This window comes from Tasmannia lanceolata, unplaced genomic scaffold (assembly GCF_043159265.1).
Source record: "Tasmannia lanceolata isolate RefF3 unplaced genomic scaffold, GAP_Taslan_0.1 ptg000038l, whole genome shotgun sequence".
Taxonomy (NCBI): domain Eukaryota; kingdom Viridiplantae; phylum Streptophyta; class Magnoliopsida; order Canellales; family Winteraceae; genus Tasmannia; species Tasmannia lanceolata.
The window spans coordinates 160001-167500 of NW_027518715.1; positions in this window are offsets into that span (position 1 = coordinate 160001).

The following is a 7500-nucleotide window of genomic DNA, read 5'->3' on the forward strand; positions in this document are numbered from 1 at the left end:
AGACCATGGGCACAAGGCCATGGCATATGGTGGGGAATGGACCACGGTTGCCAAGGCTAGGCATATAGAGAGGAATCGCATTTTTGCCCGGATAGGCACCGGAATGCTTGGCCTTGGCTTGCCATAGCAGGGCATTGCTGGGTTGGGCTCCCTTGGCCTTCCGGGGGCCTTGGACGCTGTCTTGGGAAGACCATGGGCACAAGGCCATGGCATATAGTGAGGAATGGACCACGGTTGGCAAGGCTAGGCATATAGAGAGGAATGGACCACGGTTGCCAAGGTTGCGCAAGTTTTGGGCATTTTTTGCCCGGATATGCCCAAGTATGCCCCGATAGGCCCGTTACGCCCCGGTATGAACGCGTATGCCCGGATAGACTCGGTATGCCTTGGGATACATGCGTATGCCCCGATAGGCTTGGTACGCCCCGATATGCGCACGTGTGCCCCAGTAGGGCTCGGTATGCCCCGGTATGTACGCGTGTGCCCCGATAGGCCCGGTATGCCCCGATATGCACACGTGTGCCCCAATAGGGGTCGGTATGCCCCGGTAGGTACGCGTGTGCCCCGTAATGCACGTTTCGCAGATCTCCCCGCATGTCCCGCCCCTATATGTAATACTTACTTACTTACTTACTTTCTTTCTTGCTTGCTTGCTTGCTTGCAATGGTTGGGAGTGCCCGGCATGCCCCGCTGCAGAGACCAAGGGCGCAATGACTTGGCACCGCGGATGCCGGGACTCCGGCACTTCCCGTGGCACTGATGGTTGGTTCCAAAGACAAAAGGCCGTGCAAGGCCACCGCACCGCGGATGATTTTGCTCGTGCTGGCGCCGTTGTGTGGCCAAAGAACATGCGCGAATGCTCGTGTCGGAAGGGTTGGTGTCCTGGCCCCGCGGGTGTCACGAATGCTCGGTTGCGAAGACCATGGGACCAGAGCCATGGCACGTCGGATGATGGCTCCAGCTGGCGCCCCGGCACTTTCTGTGGCATTGATGCTCGGTTTCAAAGACAAACGTGCGCAGTGCCAGGGGACCGCGGATGACTGCTCGTGCTGGCCCCGTTGGGCGGCATTGATGGTCGGTTGCAAATAAAATGCGCGATTGCTCGTGTCGGGGCCCGGCAAGCCAAGGCCAAGCGAGCCATGGCACGTCGGATGATGGCTCCAGCTGGCGCCCCGGCACTTTCTGTGGCATTGATGCTCGGTTTCAAAGACAAACGTGCGCAGGGCCAGGGGACCGCGGATGACTGCTCGTGCTGGCCCCGTTGGGCGGCATTGATGGTCGGTTGCAAAGAAAATGCGCGATTGCTCGTGTCGGGGCCTGGCAAGCCAAGGCCAAGCGAGCCATGGCAACGCGGATGATGGCTCGCTAGTGCTGGCGCCGTGCACAGTGGCCTCGCACACTCGCCCTGCACGCTTCCCTTGCACGCAGCCTTGCACACTAGCCTCGCATGCGAGCCTTGCACCCTAGCCATGCAAACTAGCCTTGCACGGTAGCCATGCACACAAGCCGTGCACATTAGCCATGCGCACAAGCCCCGCACACTAGCCTTGCGCACAACCCTTGCACACAAGCCATGCACTCGAGCAATGCACACAAGCCTTGCACTCAAGCAATGCACACAAGCCCTGGACACTAGCCTTGCACACGGGCCTGGCACACAAGCCTTGGGCACTAGCCTTGCGCACTAGCGTTCCACATGAGCCTTGCACACTAGCCTTGGACACTAGCCTTGCACACAGGCCTTGCACACTAGGCATGCTTGGGCGAGCTGATCCCGCATCAAGTCGACGGGTCTAGGCATTCTTGGGCGCAGATCCCGCATCGTCTCGTCGCGTCTGGGCGCAAACACGTCGCGTCTCGTTGCGTCTTCAGAAGTCGTCGCTAACAGCACCTTTGGTTGCCACTGGTGGTTAGGCTGGTTGGTTGCGCAAACCCTATAGGAGGGTGGCATGCTGGTGGGCGTTTTTGCCCGGATAGGCACTAGAATGTGCAGATTTTGGGCGTTTTTGCCTGGATAGGCTAAGGAATGGGCATGCTTTGGGCGTTTTTGCCCGGATAGGCACCGGAATGCTTGGCCTTGGCTTGTCCTAGCAAGGCATTGCTGGGTTGGGCTCCCTTGGCCTTTTGGGCGCCTTGGACGATGTCTTGCGAAGACCATGGGCACAAGGCCATGGCATATGGTGAGGAAAGGACCACGGTTGCCAAGGTTAGGCACCGGAATGCTTGGCCTTGGCTTGCCAAAGCAGGGCATTGCTGGGTTGGGCTCCCTTGGCCTTCCGGGCGCCTTGGACACTGTCTTGGGAAGACCATGGGCACAAGGCCATGGCATATGGTGGGGAATGGACCACGGTTGCCAAGGCTAGGCATATAGAGAGGAATTGCATTTTTGCCCGGATAGGCACCGGAATGCTTGGCCTTGGCTTGCCATAGCAGGGCATTGCTGGGTTGGGCTCCCTTGGCCTTCCGGGGGCCTTGGACGCTGTCTTGGGAAGACCATGGGCACAAGGCCATGGCATATAGTGAGGAATGGACCACGGTTGGCAAGGCTAGGCATATAGAGAGGAATGGACCACGGTTGCCAAGGTTGCGCAAGTTTTGGGCATTTTTTGCCCGGATATGCCCAAGTATGCCCCGATAGGCCCGTTACGCCCCGGTATGAACGCGTATGCCCGGATAGACTCGGTATGCCTTGGGATACATGCGCATGCCCCGATAGGCTTGGTACGCCCCGATATGCGCACGTGTGCCCCAGTAGGGCTCGGTATGCCCCGGTATGTACGCGTGTGCCCCGATAGGCCCGGTATGCCCCGATATGCACACGTGTGCCCCAATAGGGGTCGGTATGCCCCGGTAGGTACGCGTGTGCCCCGTAATGCACGTTTCGCAGATCTCCCCGCATGTCCCGCCCCTATATGTAATACTTACTTACTTACTTACTTTCTTTCTTGCTTGCTTGCTTGCTTGCAATGGTTGGGAGTGCCCGGCATGCCCCGCTGCAGAGACCAAGGGCGCAATGACTTGGCACCGCGGATGCCGGGACTCCGGCACTTCCCGTGGCACTGATGGTTGGTTCCAAAGACAAAAGGCCGTGCAAGGCCACCGCACCGCGGATGATTTTGCTCGTGCTGGCGCCGTTGTGTGGCCAAAGAACATGCGCGAATGCTCGTGTCGGAAGGGTTGGTGTCCTGGCCCCGCGGGTGTCACGAATGCTCGGTTGCGAAGACCATGGGACCAGAGCCATGGCACGTCGGATGATGGCTCCAGCTGGCGCCCCGGCACTTTCTGTGGCATTGATGCTCGGTTTCAAAGACAAACGTGCGCAGGGCCAGGGGACCGCGGATGACTGCTCGTGCTGGCCCCGTTGGGCAGCATTGATGGTCGGTTGCAAAGAAAATGCGCGATTGCTCGTGTCGGGGCCCGGCAAGCCAAGGCCAAGCGAGCCATGGCACGTCGGATGATGGCTCCAGCTGGCGCCCCGGCACTTTCTGTGGCATTGATGCTCGGTTTCAAAGACAAACGTGCGCAGGGCCAGGGGACCGCGGATGACTGCTCGTGCTGGCCCCGTTGGGCGGCATTGATGGTCGGTTGCAAAGAAAATGCGCGATTGCTCGTGTCGGGGCCCGGCAAGCCAAGGCCAAGCGAGCCATGGCACGTCGGATGATGGCTCCAGCTGGCGCCCCGGCACTTTCTGTGGCATTGATGCTCGGTTTCCAAGACAAACGTGCGCAGGGCCAGGGGACCGCGGATGACTGCTCGTGCTGGCCCCGTTGGGCGGCATTGATGGTCGGTTGCAAAGAAAATGCGCGATTGCTCGTGTCGGGGCCTGGCAAGCCAAGGCCAAGCGAGCCATGGCAACGCGGATGATGGCTCGCTAGTGCTGGCGCCGTGCACAGTGGCCTCGCACACTCGCCCTGCACGCTTCCCTTGCACGCAGCCTTGCACACTAGCCTCGCATGCGAGCCTTGCACCCTAGCCATGCAAACTAGCCTTGCACGGTAGCCATGCACACAAGCCGTGCACATTAGCCATGCGCACAAGCCCCGCACACTAGCCTTGCGCACAACCCTTGCACACAAGCCATGCACTCGAGCAATGCACACAAGCCTTGCACTCAAGCAATGCACACAAGCCCTGGACACTAGCCTTGCACACGGGCCTGGCACACAAGCCTTGGGCACTAGCCTTGCGCACTAGCGTTCCACATGAGCCTTGCACACTAGCCTTGGACACTAGCCTTGCACACAGGCCTTGCACACTAGGCATGCTTGGGCGAGCTGATCCCGCATCAAGTCGACGGGTCTAGGCATTCTTGGGCGCAGATCCCGCATCGTCTCGTCGCGTCTGGGCGCAAACACGTCGCGTCTCGTTGCGTCTTCAGAAGTCGTCGCTAACAGCACCTTTGGTTGCCACTGGTGGTTAGGCTGGTTGGTTGCGCAAACCCTATAGGAGGGTGGCATGCTGGTGGGCGTTTTTGCCCGGATAGGCACTAGAATGTGCAGATTTTGGGCGTTTTTGCCTGGATAGGCTAAGGAATGGGCATGCTTTGGGCGTTTTTGCCCGGATAGGCACCGGAATGCTTGGCCTTGGCTTGTCCTAGCAAGGCATTGCTGGGTTGGGCTCCCTTGGCCTTTTGGGCGCCTTGGACGATGTCTTGCGAAGACCATGGGCACAAGGCCATGGCATATGGTGAGGAAAGGACCACGGTTGCCAAGGTTAGGCACCGGAATGCTTGGCCTTGGCTTGCCAAAGCAGGGCATTGCTGGGTTGGGCTCCCTTGGCCTTCCGGGCGCCTTGGACACTGTCTTGGGAAGACCATGGGCACAAGGCCATGGCATATGGTGGGGAATGGACCACGGTTGCCAAGGCTAGGCATATAGAGAGGAATTGCATTTTTGCCCGGATAGGCACCGGAATGCTTGCCATAGCAGGGCATTGCTGGGTTGGGCTCCCTTGGCCTTCCGGGGGCCTTGGACGCTGTCTTGGGAAGACCATGGGCACAAGGCCATGGCATATAGTGAGGAATGGACCACGGTTGGCAAGGCTAGGCATATAGAGAGGAATGGACCACGGTTGCCAAGGTTGCGCAAGTTTTGGGCATTTTTTGCCCGGATATGCCCAAGTATGCCCCGATAGGCCCGTTACGCCCCGGTATGAACGCGTATGCCCGGATAGACTCGGTATGCCTTGGGATACATGCGTATGCCCCGATAGGCTTGGTACGCCCCGATATGCGCACGTGTGCCCCAGTAGGGCTCGGTATGCCCCGGTATGTACGCGTGTGCCCCGATAGGCCCGGTATGCCCCGATATGCACACGTGTGCCCCAATAGGGGTCGGTATGCCCCGGTAGGTACGCGTGTGCCCCGTAATGCACGTTTCGCAGATCTCCCCGCATGTCCCGCCCCTATATGTAATACTTACTTACTTACTTACTTTCTTTCTTGCTTGCTTGCTTGCTTGCAATGGTTGGGAGTGCCCGGCATGCCCCGCTGCAGAGACCAAGGGCGCAATGACTTGGCACCGCGGATGCCGGGACTCCGGCACTTCCCGTGGCACTGATGGTTGGTTCCAAAGACAAAAGGCCGTGCAAGGCCACCGCACCGCGGATGATTTTGCTCGTGCTGGCGCCGTTGTGTGGCCAAAGAACATGCGCGAATGCTCGTGTCGGAAGGGTTGGTGTCCTGGCCCCGCGGGTGTCACGAATGCTCGGTTGCGAAGACCATGGGACCAGAGCCATGGCACGTCGGATGATGGCTCCAGCTGGCGCCCCGGCACTTTCTGTGGCATTGATGCTCGGTTTCAAAGACAAACGTGCGCAGGGCCAGGGGACCGCGGATGACTGCTCGTGCTGGCCCCGTTGGGCGGCATTGATGGTCGGTTGCAAAGAAAATGCGCGATTGCTCGTGTCGGGGCCTGGCAAGCCAAGGCCAAGCGAGCCATGGCAACGCGGATGATGGCTCCAGCTGGCGCCCCGGCACTTTCTGTGGCATTGATGCTCGGTTTCGAAGACAAACGTGCGCAGGGCCAGGGGACCGCGGAGGACTGCTCGTGCTGGCCCCGTTGGGCGGCATTGATGGTGTGTTGCAGAGAGCATGTGCGATTGCAAGTGTCGGCCGGGTTTGGGTTCCCTTGGGCTTTCGGGTGCCTTGGACGCTGTCTTGCGAAGACCATGGGCACAAGGCCCCGTCCTGGCCCCTTGTTCGATTCGCTCTCGTCTTGCGCTTGCTTCCAAGGTCCTCCATGACCTTCCCCATGGCCTTGCTAGATCCCCCCCATGACGCATGACCTCTGTCCGTTGATTGGTTTTGAGTGCACACCATGCCCGGCTTGGCACCGTGTTGTCGCGTGAGTGGCATTTGGATCGTGCATGCTGGTGGGCTACCTGCCAATGCGCACAAGCCTTGCACACTAGCCTTGCGCACGAGCCTTGCACAAAAGCCTTGGACACAAGCCTTGCGCACAAGCCATGCGCACAAGCCTTGGACGCTAGCCTTGCACACAAGCCATGCATACAAGCCTTGCTCACAAGCCTTGGGCACTGGCCCATCGCAGTAGCCTTGCACACAAGCCTTGCGCACTAGCTTTGGGCACGAGCCTTGCGCACTTGCCTTGGGCACTAGCCTTGCACACAACCCTTGGGAACTAGCCTTGCGCACCAGCCTTGCCCACAAGCCTTGCACACCAGCCTTGCACACTAGCCTTGCATACAAGCCTTGCACACTAGCCTTGCACACAGGCCATGCTCACTAGCCTTGGGCACTAGCCTTGCACACAGACCTTGGGCACTAGCCTTGCGCACTAGCCTTGCCCACGAGCCTTGCACACTAGCCTTGCACGCAGGCCTTGCACGCTAGGCATGCTTGGGCCAGCAGCTCCCGCATCAAGTCGGCGGGTGTAGGCACGGTTGGGCGCAGATCCCGCATCGCCTCGTCGCGTCTGGGCGCAAACCCGTCGCGTCTCGTTGCGTCTTCAGAAGTCGTCGCTAACAGCACCTTTGGTTGCCACTGGTGGTTAGGCGGGTTGGTTGCGCAAACCCTATAGGAGGGTGGCATGCTGCGGGGCGCTGGAATGCGCAGGCTTAGGGCGTTTTTGCCCGGATAGGCACTGGAATGTGCTGGTTTTGGGCGTTTTTGCCTGGATAGGCTAAGGAATGGGCATGCTTTGGGCGTTTTCCCCGGATAGGCACTGGAATGGGCTGGTTTTGGGCGTTTTTGCCTGGATAGGCTAACGAATGGGGCATGCTTTGGGCGTTTTTGCCCGGGTAGGCACTGGAATGCCTGGCCTTGGCTGGGCATTGCTGGGTTGGGCTCCCTTGGCCTTTCAGGCGCCTTGGATGCTGTCTTGTGAAGACCATGGGCACAAGGCCATGGCATATAGTGGGGAATGGACCATGGTTGCCAAGGTTAGGCAATATAGAGGGCGGTGGGCGAGTAGGCCATGGCGTCACTTGTTTGCCCGTGTTTGCTCCCTTTGTGCGTTGTTTGGTTTTGGGAGCACACCT